The following is a 17,103-nucleotide window of genomic DNA, read 5'->3' on the forward strand; positions in this document are numbered from 1 at the left end:
AAGATGGTAGTGCTCTGATAAGGGGCAGTGCACATTTTTTTGTGTGAGCTAGCTGAAGTTGTTAAGTAACTAAATCAGATTGATGGAAAGTGCAGGCATGGTAGAGGTTTAAAGAGACATTCACGAATGTCATGTCATTTAAGTTGGCATTACATTCTTGGCACCTGTTTCCAAGACCTTGCTTTGTGATCAAGAAGTGCTGTTTTCCTTGTTCATGGAAAGAAACTGAAAATATTGGTGATTAACAAATCTTTATTAAAGATTTGCCTTTATAAAAATTGCTTTTATAAAATGCTTTTCATTTTGACGATGTTGGAAGAACAGCTAATTAATTAGGTCACCATGTTGCTGTGGAAAAAAAATTCCCATTGGCTCAGTACAGGCAGTTCTACCCTTGTAATTGTTGGCAGCAGGACTGATGCCAAATGAGAGTGGGGTGGGGGTGGTTGTGGCTGCAAGAGGAATAATGTTCTTCTGTGAACAGGTAAAATTAAATGTTGTTCATTATTTTCTCGTGACAAGTGCTGCTACATTTGAGTAAAGGTCAGAGAGAGAGAGTGGCTGAAGCTTAGCTCATCGGGGAGCTAAAATACTATCATATCCATGAGCTGGAGTCATTCAAGGGTCAGCCAGCTTCAATCTCAGTTGCTTGTGTAATTATAGCCAAGGATTCTGGGATTAAAGTATGTTAGATGTCACATCCTGAAAGCATTTATAGACCTTTGGTTTAAAAAAAACACAAACCAAAAAGTTTTCCCCATATGATACATCACGTTTATTCGATCTAGCTGGTAATGCCAACAGCAGCAAAGTTATCCTATTCTGACACTGGCTTTTAGCAGTTTAATGTCTCTTTCGCTAAGCTTTTTATTTGCTGCTTTTGTCATTGTAAATCTGCAAGATGGTTGTTGAAGTGTTCTTTCGAATTAGAAATTACAATATTTAAAGATGGATTTTTGTTTTCTCCAAATCTAAGCTGCACTGTAGTAATTTTACCGTTTAAAGCGCAGTCCTCAAAAAGATTAATCTCCTCCCATCATTTTGTGCTTGTCTTCTGAATCCTTTAGCTTCCATGGTCCCAAAGTTCACTAGACTGACGGCTGCAAATCCCAGAAAGAGTGTGTGAGCCAAGTAGATTCAAAACCGCTGCACTCTTGAGGAAGGCAGTCTGAGGAAAGAAATGATGATAAAGCCCCAGTGACACCCTGAACCAGGAACTCCTGATTAAATAGCTCATCAACAGTGACAATATCAGTGATAATTTCATCTGATGAATTACTGCTTTACGCCCTGTCTGTTCTGAGACACAAAATGCTGGTTACCTGGAGCAGCACATTAAAAGCTGGCACAACTTGGCGAGCAGCGTTTACAGAAGGAAATAAACAGTCAGTATTTCAGGCTGAGACCCTGTATCTCAAATCAAAAGAAAGAGGGCAAGCCACCTATCACACCTGCAAACGCTTGCTCCATTTTTTCATGCCAGCTATATCTCCCCTTTTTCCAGTCCAGATGAAGATTCTCTACCTGAATTGTCTGTTTCCCTCCATGGATGCTGCCTGACCTGCTCAGTTCCTCCAGTAACCTTGTGTTGCACAGAGTTTCTTATCCCTAACAGGCCGGTATGGTCGCACAGTGGTTAGTGCAGTGCTTTACAGGCAGGCATCCTGGGTTCAATTCCTGCGGCTGCCTGTAAGGAGTTTGCATGTTCTCTCAGTTTCCTCCCACAGTCCAAGGGTGTGCTGGTCAGTAGGTCATTGTAAATTGTCGAGTGATTGGTCTAGGATTAAATCGGGGATTGCTGGGCTGCACAACTCGATAAATATTTAAATAAATATTTAACATGGAGATGTTGTGCAGGAGGCCATTTAAACAAAGGTTGGTAAACCACATGAGGGCATATTATTGGTGTTGGAGAAACATGTTCTTTAAAACTTGCTCATTTACCAGCAATGCTAGCAATAATGAATTCAGGGAAGAATTTCAGAGTTCAGGGTCTTGGCAGCTGATGCCATGACCGTCAGTTCTGGTGTGTTTAATTCTGAGAGAATACAAGGCGAGAGTTGCAGAAGCTCAGACTGTTCTTGCAATTATAGGGCTAGTGTGGTGGAAATTAGAAATGGTGAATGTTTTAAAAACGAAGGCCAAGTCAAGTCACTTTTATTGTCATTTCGACCATAACTGCTGGTACAGTATATAGTAAAAATGAGACAACGTTTTTCAGGACCATGATGTTACGTGACACAGTACAAAATCTAGACTGAACGATGTAAAAAAAAACAACATGGCGAAAGCTACGCTAGACTACAGACCCACACTGGACTGCATAAAGTGCACAAAAACAGTGCAGGCATTACAATAAATAATAAACAAGACAATAGGGCAGTAAGGTGTCAGTCCAGGCTCTGGGTATTGAGGAGTCTGATGGCTTGGGGGAAGAAGCTGTTACATAGTCTGGTCGTGAGAGTCCAAATGCTTCGGAGCCTTTTCCCAGACGGCAGGAGAGAGAAGAGATTGTATGAGGGGTGTGTGGGGTCCTTCATAATGCTGATTCCTTTGCGGATGCAGCGTGTAGTGTATATGCCCGTGATGGCGGGAAGAGAGTTGTATGACTGAGAGTCTCTCTCATCAAGTACGTGAGAGTTGAGAGAGTGGGCCTTTATAATGTTGGGAAGTGGACTGTATAATGGTTTTATTCACTGAGTTCCTCAGCCGAGAAGGACAGATCAAATGCCACTTTCTGGCCAGTAGTGCTAAGAAAATCATAATGAAAGGGAAAGCGAGGGGAAGGAAGGGCATCTCAAACTCTTTATTATAGCATTGAGATATCATAAAGTGGGCTGCATGGTATGTGTGCCTTGGTAGCTTAATGGTTAATGCAACACTGTTGCAGATTGGGGCTTCAGGGTTCAGAGTTCAACCCTGGCATCCTCTGTATAGTTTGTCATCTGCTGTGTGGAATATGTGGATTTTCTCCGGATGTTCCAGTTTCCTCCCACAGTCCAAAGACAGACCAGTTAGTAGGTTAATTTGTCATTGTAAATTGCTCCATGATTAGGCTAAAGTTAAACTGGGGGTTGCTGGGCAGTCTGGCTTGAAGGGATGGAATGGCTCATTCCACACTGTATCTCTAAATAAATGTGTGCTCGTACAGCAGGTTACTGCACAGGAAGGCTGAACAGAAAGTAAATAAAGAAATATATTGGTTTTGTAGAACATTTTTAACAGACTAGGGTACAAAAATAGTTTCCTTATTCTTTGCATCAAGCCTTTGTACAATCTGCCTTCGATGTCACCTTTAGCGTCTCATCTGAGATGTGGTAGCAGCAGCAGTATGTCCCTCCTGCAGCCCTGCTTAGAATGAGCAGACCAGTTCATGTGGCTGCCCTGTCACGTAGCGGAGTGACAGCAATTGGAACGTCCAACACATTGCTGGTTGTAGGAAGGAAGGCGGCAGGGGAAGCAGCTTTTCCATGTGGGAATTTGAATTGGAAAGTCAAATCAAAGTGGCATTTTCACAATAAACAGCTGGGTCTTGGGGAATGTTGTAAAACAGAGATCTTGGCGCTGAAGTGTGGGGTTTCCTGGTGGTGGCGTTGCAGGCGGCTCAGGGTGAAGAAGGATTTGGAGCTCTGGCCATTCAGAGCTCGAGTAGAAAAGTTGAGAGGTTGTGGTGCAGTGGCAAAAAACGCTGGTGAATCTGCACTTGGAATATTGCGTTCAGTCGCAGTACCTCGCTCTTGGAACGATGTTAGTAAATTGGAAAGAGTGCAGAAAAGATTTATATCCCCCGTTTTAAATTGGGGGACTGCTTCATTGAGCATCTCTGCGCCATCATTGGACTTCCCGATGGCCAAACATTTTAATTTAGATTCTCATTCCCGTTCTGATGTGTCGGTATACAGCCTCCTTGTGCCAAGATGAGGCCACCCTCAGGGTGGAGGAGCAACAGCTTGTATACCATCTGTGTGCCTTCCAACCTGGTGGCATTAATATCGGTTTCTCAAACTTCTGCTAAACAAATTCCATGCCATTCCCCACTGACAATTTACCTCTCAACTGCCTATTTCTCCCCCCCACCCCCCAGGTCCCCTCCTCCTTCCCCCCTTTCCCCCATGGGTCCACTCTCCTATAGATTCTTTCTTCAGCCATTGACCTTTCCCACCACATAGCTTCACCTATCACCTTCCAGCTAGTCTCTTTCCCCTCCTCCCATCTTTTTATTCTGGCATCTTCCCCCGTCCTTCTCAGTACTGAAGAAGGGCCCTGGCCCAAAACATCGACGGTTAATTCTTTTCCATAGATGCTGCCTGATATGCTGAGTTCCTCCAGCATTTTGTGTGTTGCTTTAGATTTACAAGGATGCTGTCATGGAATCTTTTCTGCACTCTTTCCAAGTACACAAGGGACTGAATCATAGGGGGGAGATTAGAGAAGCTCGGAATTTATTCCTTGGAGCATGATAGTCTATGAAGTATAGTGATGTAAAATGACAAGGAGCATAGATAGGGTGAGTGTACTTGGTCTTTGTCCCAGGGTTAGGAAATCAAGAATGAGGGATGGGTTTAAGGCGAGAAGACAGATTTAATAGGGATGGAGGAGCAGCTTCTTTGCACAAAGGGTGGTGTTATGTGGAGTGAGCTGCCAGAGGAAGTGGTTGAGGCAATTGCATGAACAACTTTCAAAATACAATTTGAAAGGTAAATGGAAAAGAAAGATATAGAAGGATATTTGCCAAATTCTGGCAAATTCTATTAGCACGATGGGACACCTTGGTCAGATTGGAGCAGTGATACGGAGGTCCTGTTTTCGTGCTGTACAAATACCCATTCAGTCGATTAGTCTTTGGAAAGATGCGTAGTTAATGTTCTGGGATATGACCTTGCTTCGGAACTGGGAAAAATTGAATGAGTTGAACTGTGCACATAAAAGGGAGAATACTCCATCCCCACAAAAAAAGGTCTGTGATAGGCTGGGAGATGGGAGAGATTAAATGGTGAAAGGGCTGACTATGTTTGATTAAACCCTTTCACTTTGCATTAGCACTCCCTTTAAAAATTAAGTCATTCTGCACTCTGTCCAACAGAGATCCCCTTCTCTCCCTTCCTCCGCATCTGAAAGCGTGCTTACCTCTGACTTGTTCCTTTTCTGACTTGAAGTGCTAATTTGGTTTCTGTTTCCACAGATGCTGCCTGATCTGCTGAACATTCGACAGTGAGAGCCATTGCAGATTCAGTCTGATTCTGAGTAAGTTCCTTTAAATATCGCTGTAGAACTATTTTTTGCCAACCAGTTTGAAACAAAGAGTGACTCTTGATGAATGAGCACAGGAGGTGGTTTAGACTGTAGAGCTCAGCCTGTCTGATTGAGTTGCTGTTGATGGTGTTTGTGCTGTTGAAGTGCTTCCACAGCAGTCGGGCAGGGGGTGGGGCAGTATTGATTTTTGTTCTGCTTTCCCAAGGTAGGGGGCTCTAAACTCTGTATCAGGCAGCTTGGCTAAGAACAAGCATTTTCTCTCGACTCTCAGCTACAGCAGCTGGGATTTAGTGACGGAAACCCTGCGGATGAAACTTATGATCATTTTAAAGGGCAGGCTACCAAGCATGTTGATAGATGTGTGATCTTCAGGCTATAAAGTTCCCACAGGCTGATGGAGATTATTGATCCGTTCAGCGTCGTGCTCTGATATGCTTCTGAGAAACCTTGAAACTGGAAGCAGGAATTCATGTTGGTGAGTCCATGATTGTTGTGAAACTGCTTAAATAGCAGTTTCTTTTATTGTAGCAGTGTGTGTCAGTCAGCTGTGGCGCCTTTGGTGATGGTCTGAGATGGAAGCTGTTTTGAGAGGACTTCAGAGGATTGATATGGACGTTCCCTCTTGTGAGAGAATTTAGAACCAAGGATCACTTTAAAAATAAGAGGTCATCCATTTAAAGGCAGAGATAAGGTGGATTTCTTTCTGAGTATCATGTATTTTTGTACCTCTCACCATTGGCGATGAAAACAGTGTTACTTTAAAAAAAAATTTGAGGTGGGATAGGTCGATACTTGATGTGCAGTGGCATAATGGATCATCAGGGGCAGCTGGGATGCAAAACTAGGATTACAGTCAGATACTAGCCCTTCCTTATGACAAGGTAGAGCGGGCTCAAGCAGCAGAGTGACCCACAGGTCCTAATGCGTGCTTGCTTCAGAAGTTTCTGCAGCACTGAGGGAGTGTTGTGCCATCAGTGATGCTGTCTTTCGAGTGAGAAGTTAATCTGCTGTCCTTAGCAGTTGCGAACGATGAACATCTTGGGCAGCATGAATGAGTTGAGCCGAAGGGCCTGTTTCATTGTTGCATGACCGTTCTATCTTGTGGCAATGTTCTGAAGCATAACAAGGTGTCTTAGCTCCCATTTATCCTTCGCTCTTCTACATGAAGAAAGGTAGATAACTTGATCATTGCCATATGGGAACTTGCTGTGTAAATATTGCCTGATGCATTTCCACAATTTGACAACGAGCCCACGGACGCTACCTCCCTATTCCTCTTTTGCCCTATTTAGTTATTTTGGGCCGCAGGGTGGAGAAACGCCTTGAGCAAAGGAGGAGTAAGGCTTTCCTTCCTCTGCTAGCATGTAGGTCACCCTGAGCACCTGGTTCGCCCCCCCCGGATCACGGCAAGGTGTATAATGGCTGGGGACACCGTCTTTTAAAGACACTGCCCAGAAGAAGGTAATGGCAAAACCCTTCTGTAGAATTTGCCTGGAACAATAATTGATTAGGACTATGATCACTCACATCATACGACACAACACATGATGATGAGTTATTTATTTTTATTGTAACTTATAGTAATTTATTGTACCTGCACTGTACTGTTGCCACAAACAACAAATTTCATGGCTTGTGTCAGTGACAGTAGGTATGATTACACTTCAGAAGTGGTCCTTTGGGTACATGTTCTGGGACATGTATAAATGCAAATCTGTCTTTCTTTCATGTTTAACAACCTCTTGGAGTGATTGCTTTTCACTAGATATTTGAATTGAGCGCTGGGAGTCTGCATGTCATAGCCTGAAAGGGTGCTGGAGATGAAAGCTCTCACCACGTTTAAAAAAAATGTCCAGAGGAGCATTTGAACAATTATAACCTGTAGGTTTGTGGACCAAGTGCTCAGTAGCATGAATAACCTAATCTATTAAGTCTAGCCGAGTAGTTACTTCCTGTGCTATAAACTGATAGAATTCTTGATTTACAATTAGAAATTTTTTTAATTGATTTATAGTGCGGAATAGGCCCTTCTAGCCTTTCAAGCCACCTGCCCATCAATCCCTGCATTTAGTTCTAGCCTAGTCACGGAACAATTTACAGTTACAATGACCAGTTAGCCTATCAACTGCTAAGTCTTTGGACTGTGGAAGAAAACTGGACCACCTAGAGGAAGCCCGTGCAGTCATAGGGAGAACGTACAAACTCCTTACAAGCAGCAGCAGGATTTGAACTCTGCCTGTACTGTAAAGCATTGTGCTAACCACTACACTACCATGCCACCAACAAATATTGCTTCTTGTATTAACAAACAATAACCCCCCCCCCACCCACACACTCCCAGCCCAAAGGGCGAGTGTATTTGTACGGGGAGCTACAGTAGCTTTGAGCATGACTTTAAAGACTGTGTGGCCTGATAGTTTCAACAATAAAGCAAATTAAAGGTCCTGTTATAATGTTTCATTCAAACCCAATTATCCCAATGAGCCAAGTCTCTTGATTCAGTTTGTGTTCAAGTTTTATTTCCTGTCCCTTTTGTGAACCTTTAACTGGTTTAAGCTGCATACAGTGGCTCCTGCTGATGCCTTCCTGTTCCCCTGAAACCTGTAAGAGTATCAGATTGAGGAAGTTATCCAGCCTTGCATGCTGCGGTATGTCTGCCCCCTCACATTCTGGTTATTAGTCATATTCATGGTTTAGAAATGATCCCAACCACCACTGCAGGTTTTAAAAGGTAAAGTGAGTTGCTCTGCATATAAAGGGCACCTTTCTTCACAGTGTACCGGGTCCTAGATCAACTGGAACAAGAACCAGAGGTGACACATTAAATCAGCTCTTCGAATAAAGGCAAAGAGAAATTCTTCCATTCACTGGCAAAAATGTCAAGGCTGTTAGAAAATTTTAAATGTGAGAATGCAAGATTACTTTTGTATCAATGAACCAGCAGATAAAGTTGCAATGAGGAGGGGGCATGATGTAATTAAATGGCAGAATGGTCTCAATGGACCATTTAAGCACACTCCACTTTCGAAATGAAATGCTGGTGGAATTTCATTACACTTTCATTCCTCCTTGTTCCATTCTACTTTTAAAACCTGAGGTCACCCTAGGCACATCACAAGCAACAGACAGGGATACTGGAAACACCCGGCTGAACATTCTGATTCATGTTTCAAGTTAAAGCTACGCTTTTGACTAAAATGTTCACCTTTTGACCTGCCAAGACTTTTCAGCACTTTCTGCTTTTATTTCCGATTTTCAGCATCTGCAGGTTTTTATTTACTTTTACAGCCAATCATGCCCCTCTGAAATATGAGGAATATCTGCCATGTGAGGAGTATCTCAGCCAGTTTTCGCATAGCTTGCTCCCATAAATTGGCATCGTGATCTAATGCTGTTAATTGGAAGGTAACATTCAGGAAGGACCCCAGGAAGAATACCCCACTTCTCTTCATGGGATATTTTACAGAAACAGATGGGAACACAATTTTCAACCTCCACTTGAAAGATGCGTCACAGCACTCCCACGCTATAGAGTCAAGTGAAAATTTGATGCTTGTATCCCTCAAGGAGCCTGTAACCTTCGCTCCAAGACAAGCATGCTGCCTGTGGTTCAGGGAGGGTATTCACTTGCCCTGATATCTAGGTCAGTACATGGCTTTCCCACAGAGCTAACAAAGGGCCATCTCCAGTTTATTCCCTTAGGGACCATCAAAAGAAGAAATATTACATTAGTCATCAAGGCAGGCTTCAATCACCAAACAGGCCATTAAGCAGTAAATGACAATATTGCAGTTATAATGTAATATCCAAATTTGTAAAGGTTCAACAAGCTTGCTTTGTAATGGCAATCAATAAGTAGAACTTGGGAAACGAATCAGGATTGCATCAGTTAAGTCCCAAAGTGAATTAGTTTTTTGAAAAGATTTCCTGTACTTCTGAAATTTTGAAGGTTATGAAGTGTTTACCCTGCTGGCCTTCATCAGGCTTATGTATAAGAGTTGAGGTATTATGTTGCATTTGTACAAGGGATTGGGGAGGCTGCACTTGGTTTGTGAATGTGGACTTTGTAGTTCATGTTATCATGTGCTTCTGGTTGCTCCCTTTTTTGGTAGCTATTTTGGGTGACTTTGAATCGGAGTGGCCTGCCGTTCACGAAAACTGAGTTGGACGGAATATGACTGGACTCCTTCAATTTTGTGTTTTATCTTCTGTGTTTTTTTTGCTCGTTTTTGTTTTGTTGCCTTGTACACATGAGGTGCGGGTTGTTATTTCTCTTTGAATGGGCTCCATGGTTTTCTTTGTTTGGTGACTGTCTGTTGGTCACCCCATTATAGGAATGATGTGGTTAAACTGGAAAGAGTGCAGGGAAGATTTTGGAGGATGTTGAAAGGACGGAGGGCCCAAAGTATTGCGAGAGGTTGTCAAGGTTGTCTTTATTCCTTTGAAATAGAAGAATGAGAGGTTAACCTTATAAAAGTGTTGAACATTATGAGAGCCAATGATAAGATAAATGGCAACAGTCTTTCCCCCCCAGGGTAGGGAGTCTAAAACTAGGGGGCAAAGATTGAGGGTGAAAGGGGAAAGATTTAAAAGGGACCTAAGGGGCAACATTTTCATGATCAGAGTGGTAGGTATATGGAATGAGCTGCCAGAAGAAGTGGTTAAGGTAGGTACAAGAGTACCATTAAAGAAGCATTGGGATATGTACATATAGGGGGGCAGGGCTTTGAACGAAGTGGGTTGAACGTAAGAGAAGTGGAACTAGCTGGGTAAGTAATATGGTCAGAATATAGTAGTTGTGCCAAAGGTCCCATATCTGTGCTACATTGCTCTATGATCAGTGTTTGCCAATCAAAGCGTGAATGGTGAGTTCACAGTACATTCCCTGTCAAGTGCCCCATTTTGGGTGAGACTTTTTGGGCGTAGAGCCCCTCCTGTGGTTATTCTTTTCATCACTTGAGTTTGGGTCAGGGGTAGGATTTAGGAGAAGGATCTAAGGTCCTTTTTGTCACGACATTTGATATCTTACTTAGACTTATTTAGAAAAACTCTATTCGGCAATTAATACAACGCTGTCCCACCATGTTATAAAAGTAACTTACAGCTCTTGTAACACACAAAATGCTGGTGGAACACAGCAGGCCAGGCAGCATCTATAAAGAGAAGCATTGTCGATGTTTCGGGCCAAGACCCTTCATCAGGACTAACTGAAAGAAGAGTTAATAAGAGATTTGTAAGTGGGAGGAGGAGGGGGAGATCTGAAATGATAGGAGAAGACAGGAGGGGGAGGGATGAAGCTGAGAGCTGGAAAGTTGATTGGCAAAAGGGATACAGAGCTGGAGAAGGGAGAGGATCATGGGATGGGAGGCCTAGGGAGAATGAAAGAGGGGGAGGAGCAGCAGAGGGAAATGGAGAGCAGGCAAGGAGTGATTGAGAGGGGCAGAGAGAGAAAAAGGGAAAAAAATAAATAAATAAACAAGTAAGGGATAAGGTACGAGGGGGAGGGGATTTTAATGGAAGTTAGAGAAATCAATCCGGTCATTCCTCCCACTTTCAAATCTCTTATTATCTTTCTTTCAATTAGTCCTGACGAAGGGTCTTGGCCTGAAATTTCGACTGTACTTACTATAGATGCTGCCTGGCCTGCTGCATTCCACCGGCATTTTGTGTGTGTTGCTTGAATTTCCAGCATCTGCAGATTTCCTCGTGTAACAGCTCTTGTACTTTTTTTCTTAACTGTGGGGAGTGGGCAGGCAGTAAAATGTTAACACTTAACAGAAAAAAGACTTGCAAGCTCGCCTTTGAAATTACACCAAGTACAAGGGAGGTTGTGCTCATCCTCAGTAGAGGGCTTGAGGCAGCACAGTGGTCGGGCAGTTAGTGTTGCTTCCTTACTATTCCAGGAACTGAATTTGATCCCAGTCTTGGATGCTGTCTAAATACAGATTTTGCAGATTCTCCCTGTGACCGCGTGGGTCTACTCCAGGTACTTCAATCTCTTCCGATGTCCCACAGGACTCAGAAACATATGCTGGTCCACTGTAGCCTACTCATCAAATGAAGTGAATTCCAAAAAGAATCAAAGGAGAATTTTAGGCATATATGAGGGTGACTAGCTTGTAGGAAATATAGAAAATAAGTTGAAGAAAGTATAACTGCTTCCCCTGAGACAAGGAAAAGTACGAAGATTTTGAGATGTGTTAAGGTGTTTGAATGAAATACCTGATGCTTTGATACCTTTTAAGAGAGATTTCAATGAATTAGTTTAAAAAATATAAGCCCATTTAAAATGTTGTTTTGCAATCAAGGACAATGAACTGATACTGGAAGATCTACATTTTGGCAGATGGGTAGATACTGAAGACAGCAGAATGTTGGACAATTGGGACAGGAGAATGGGCATCCTGGTTTGCATGGATGGGTGGGGCTGAAGGCCTACTCTGTGCCTCTATTTCTCTGCCATTTATGATACAGAAGCTCCTTTGTTGCACATTGTCATGAACGGGTTGGTAAATGAAGGAAGGATTCTATTATATTACAATGATAACTATTAATATTATCCACAGTAAGAAAAGTATTTAAAAATGCAGTTGCAAAGTTATTGTCTAAAAATGCTGTCAGTTAAATCCCATGCAAGATTTTAGAGGGAGACTCTTGGGTCTGTAGGCAGGCTGTGTGTCATTTCTATTTCTATTTGGAGCGTAATTTCTTCCCCTCTGCTCTTCAAATTGTGGGCCCAGCTGTTTTTTAATTCAGCCTGCTCTAATGCATTTTGTTTTGATAGCTGAACCGATGCTAACTCCACCTCACTCTTCCATCCATGCCAGAAACTCAGTTGTTTATCCTGAGCAGCACTGAAGGACATGTTCAATGGTACAAAGAGGGGAGAGAAGTTTTAACCAGGGGAAATGGAAGAGAAAATCTCTATAACTAAAAAAAAATGGCAACCTCCAGACATCTGCCACCGGCAGAGAGTGTCAGCATTTAGAAAAGTGTCATGTACCGTTCATCTAGGTCTTTTAATATCCAGAAACAAACCCCAACAAATTCAGAGTGGATTAAATTTTAGGTGTATTTATTATTTGCTTGCAATGGAAGCTCCTCCACGTATTATCATTGGAGAATAGCTTCAATCTTACAGCTCAAACAAACCGCTTTTATATGTTTTACAGAGACCAATAATTTGTTGCCCCATTTCATAATATGCCTCCGTTATCTGTCTCTAGTTCCTAGCATTTGGTCTTCGATTTGTTCTGTTTTTCCTCTGTTGTCAAACACCACCCCTGCCACAATACACACACATCCTCTTTCATAAAGCACACATATCTATCCATAAACCTCCATCCAAACCAGCAAAACACCCTGGGATCGCACAGGTTCCATTTTGTAACAGTATGTTTCACAAAGGTTACAAATGCATAAAGACTTGAGGGTTACAGATGTATTTTCACAGTACTTCAGAGAAACAGCCCATGTGACCAACTGAGTCCATGCCAACCACCTGCACAAATCCTCCCTCAATCCCAGTTTATTCTCCCCATACTCCCATCAACTCCCCAACCCCAGTCCGGATTTTTACCACTCAGCTGCACCCTTGAGGCAATTTACGGAAGCTAATTAACCTGTCAACCCATGTATTTTTTGGGTATATAGGAGGAAACAGGTACACCCAAGGGAAACCAATGCAAGAACAGCAAACGTGCAAACTCCACGCAGACAGTGACCGAAGTCAGAATTGAACCTGGACTGCAGGAGTAGTGAAGTAATAGCTCTGTCAGCTGTGCTTCTCTGCTGCTCCTTTATTTTCTTGATTAGGATAAAGGGTTTTGGCCCAAAATGTTAACTGTTTTTTTGCCCTCCATAGTTGCTGCCTGACTTGCTGAGTTCCTCCAGCACTTTGTGTGTTGCTCAACGTTCCCAGCATCTGCAGAATCTCTTGTGTTAACGATTTTCTTGAGAAGTTTATTTGCCAAGCCTTAGCAATGCACACAAAACGCCAGAGCAACTCAGCAGGTCAGGTAGCATCTATGGAATAGAATAAAGAGTCAAAATATCAGGCCAAGACCCTTCTTCAGGACCAACAAGGAAGGGAAAAGATGCCAGAATAAAAAGGTGAGGGAAGGGAAACGAGGTTAGCTGGAAGGTGATGGAAGGTCAAGGGCTGGAGAGGAAAGAATCTGATAAGAGAGGAGAGTGTACCATAGGGGAAAGGGAAAGAGGAGGGGATCCAGGAGGAAGCGATAGGCAGAAGAGAAGAGGTAAAAGGTCAGAGTGGGGAATAGAGGAGTGATGGGGCGAGAAATATATTCACTGGAAGGAGTCATTGATATTCATGCCATCAGATTGGAGAGTACCCAGACAGAAAGCCTGAGGCATTGCTCCTCCACCCTGAGAATGGCCTCATCTTGGCAGAGGAGGAAGCCGTGGACCAACAGGTTGGAATGGGAATTGGAATTAAAATGTTTGGCACCAGGAAGTTCCACCTTTCCCGAGCCTTGCTGTTTCTGATGATTTCCTCACCACAGAACAAATTCCAACGTGTACAGAAGGATCTTTGGACTTGTTTGGTCCCCTGCCTATAGTGCCTTACAAATGAAAGAGGACTGATTTTTTTCTCGGCAGGTGTTTCAATAACGGCATTGGTGTCGGGGCTACTCAATGCCTTTGAGACACGTGCAGGAATGTACTGGTTACTAGAGTAAATGTCTTTCTCCTAGAGGTGAAATATCTAATATTAGAGGGCATTAAGGTGAAGGGGGGGGGGGAGTATTTTTGCCTCTACACAGAGCGTTAGATACCTAGAATGTAATACCAGGTGTGGTGGTGGAGGTGGTTACGATAAAGTCTTTTAAGTGGTTCTCAGATGGGTACATAAATGGTTAGAGAACGAGGGATATTGTAAGCAGAAAGGATCAGATTAACTGGTTTGGTACAACATAGTGGGCAGAAGGGCCTGTTCTTGTGCTCTTCCATGCTGTATGTATTCCAGGCAATCTGGCTAACTGCCAAGGTCACAGTTATTCACAGCAGGGAATTCATAAGAGCGAGCAGCTTGTGGAGGCTGAGGGAGACAGACAGCTCACACATTTAGAGTTAGTATTGAAGTGCTAAACATTTTAAAGCTGCAGTGATTGTGGCCTTCATAATGGTGTGTTGTTCTGTGGTTGTGCTCTTAAGCAGAGCTGCAAAATCCTTGTACGGTGTTAAAGTGTGCTCCACAGCAGAGTTTCTGGGGAAAAGTGATTATAAATCATGATTGAAGACTTGCTGCTGGGACCGCAGTCTCCGATTTGTTTTCCTTTCCTGGTTCCATGTGCATCTAAGGTGCTGAGATGCTGAGCTGTTCAGATACATGTCTTGTTATCTGATCACACCCAGTTTACTCCTGAATTCTGCTTTTCATTGATTTCCACTGGGGCGTGCAAGACTCACAAAATGATGTGGACTTTGCATGCAAAAGACAGCCTTTGCAAAGCCGGAAGAGTCGATGGAGTCTCGCAGCGGGGACCAACTTCAGGCCTGGGATCGACAGTCCATTGTAGTACACTCACTTGTCACGGGTATAATCACGACATTTTCAAGGCATTGGGATAGTTTCATGGACAGGAATGGTTTCAGGGACATGGATCAAGCGCAGGACAGTTGGATTAGCTCATTTAGGCAACTTGGTCAGAATGAAGAATTTGAGATGTAGGACCAGATTCAGGGTTGTAAACAGCTATGACTGTCACTCTATGTAATTCAACTGCTGCAGTGAGTAAGTTAAGGCATCCTTGAAAGTCTGAGATACTCTGTTCTCATTACTACCTTTGAGGAGGAGGGCCTGAAGTCCGATAGTTAATGATTTAGGAACAGCTCCTTCCCCTCCATCAGCAAATTTCAGAATAGTCAATGAACACTACATAATACTCCTTTCATTCTACGCTATTTGATTTGTAATGTATAATAATGTCATGTCCTTGTATGGTTCTACTGCTGCAAAACAACAAATTTCAAGTCATATGTTAGCAATAATAAATCTGATTCTGATGTAGTATTAGATATATATTCTGTAAATCAGTTTTTTTTCCTCTATCATCATGTGTTGCATTGTAATGCTGCCACAAAGACAACAAATTTCATGACATATGCTGGTGATATTAAACTGATTCTGACTGTGAAATGATAACGATGATGAATAATATTAAAGGAGCTAGCAATCAGAATGAAAAGGATGAGAGCTGTGGGCATTTGATATTTCTAGCTGCTGAACAGTGCCCGTTCCTGCTTCCGGGCAGTTCTGTGTAAAGCTCTTCTGTGTGGGGTGGGGGGCATTTATTAGGACCTAAAAACTTTGACATTGTTTCTAAATCCACATACAAATGTTAAATATGGTATGTTTGAAGTAGATGATGTGAAAGTAGTTGGTGCTCAATTGAGCGGGTAAGCTGATTAGGTTAGATCGAGGCCGGAGAGGTGCGGGGGAGATGAAGTTTGTGTGGAAGACAAACACTGGCGTGGATCTTGTGGGCTGAATGGCCTTATTCTGTACTGTAAATACATCTACATAATTTTTTTAAAAAAGTAAAGCTAGTAAGAATTAGAACTTTGACCATACACTGCTTCTGTTTAGGGAGTCTGAGGTGACTTCTAATGACCAGAATTGTTGGGAATTTCATCTTCATAGGAGTGGCCTGAGGCTTGAACAGAGTAATAATATTATTATTCTATTAAATGTGTTTTTCCTCATCTTGGCAGTAGTAGTAGTGCTGTTTTAAAATCCTAATATCAAACAGCTGAACTACATTTCGGGCAGGATCGTTGTAGTACCTCCATATACAGGGTATTCTGGTTAATTGGGATTAAGAGACTGCCCCAATTAGTCAAAGTTTCATGGAAAGTTTTTTTTAAAAAAAGGGTTTCCTCCTGGTGCTGCAGTTTCTTCCCATAGTTCAAAGACACAGTTGTTGGTAGGTTAATTAGTCATTGTAAATTGTCCCATGATTAGTCTCGGTGTAAGTCATGGGAGTGGTGGGCAGCTCAACTCGAAGGGCAGAAGTGTTTATTCCAAGTTGTATCTCAATAAACAAATTAATTAAAGGCAAACTACCAATTAACTGAGGAACAAGGCAAACACGAGGACATCTGCAGATGCTGGAAATTCAAGCAACACACAAAATGCAGGACTGACGTTAGTCCTGACAAAGGGTCTCGGCCCGCAACGTCGACAGCGCTTCTCCCTATAGATGCTGCCCGGCCTGCTGTGTTCCACCAGCATTTTGCGTGTGTTAACTGAGTAACAAATTACGTTTTTAAATGAAATACAGAACAAATTAGAACACTACCAATACTATAGCATTATTAAACTGTATTAGTTCCTAATACAAACGTAGTTACTTAGATGGGAATACATCGAGCATACCCTGATGTGTTCTTTTGACTGTAAATGAACAAAACGAGTCTTCATTGACTTCCTGCATGAAGTAGTGTCACAGTTCAACAATAAATCTCTTGGCATCCTGTGTAGTCACCAGCTCAAGTTCAGATGTGTCATCTTCATATTTCCCACTTTGTTTTAATGCAAACCTTTTGACAGTTGCATCCTTCAAATCTTCATTTTCATTGTGACATTCAAGATGATTGTTGATGCCTTCAAATTATTTGCAGTTCATGGCTTGTTGAAGTAGTGAAATAATTTCATTTTCACTTTCAACTGTTTCTGGCATTGCCAAACCTGAATGCTTGAAACCACAGTGAGCAAAACAGTTCTGACTTAGTTTTTTTTTACCAGTGGTCCACTGACACGCCCACCTCATCCAGGTACCATGGAAAACCATTGATTGAAGGCCTATCCAACGACTGGATCCTTAC

The 17,103-nt window shown here is 42.5% G+C and overlaps 1 protein-coding gene across 5 annotated transcripts in view; it reads left to right on the forward strand.

Annotated features, from left to right (window-relative positions):
- Window positions 1–17,103, forward strand: part of klf12b (Kruppel like factor 12b) — a 271,202-nt gene that overhangs the window by 84,796 nt on the left and 169,303 nt on the right. For all 5 annotated transcript variants that reach the window (XM_059970437.1, XM_059970434.1, XM_059970439.1 and 2 more), the window contains exon 2: window positions 5,183–5,244. The gene's annotated coding sequence lies outside the window, so the exon portion shown is untranslated. The remainder of the gene's footprint in view (window positions 1–5,182; window positions 5,245–17,103) is intronic.

The sequence above is a fragment of the Hypanus sabinus genome, chromosome 5 (assembly GCF_030144855.1).
Source record: "Hypanus sabinus isolate sHypSab1 chromosome 5, sHypSab1.hap1, whole genome shotgun sequence".
Lineage (NCBI taxonomy): Eukaryota > Metazoa > Chordata > Chondrichthyes > Myliobatiformes > Dasyatidae > Hypanus > Hypanus sabinus.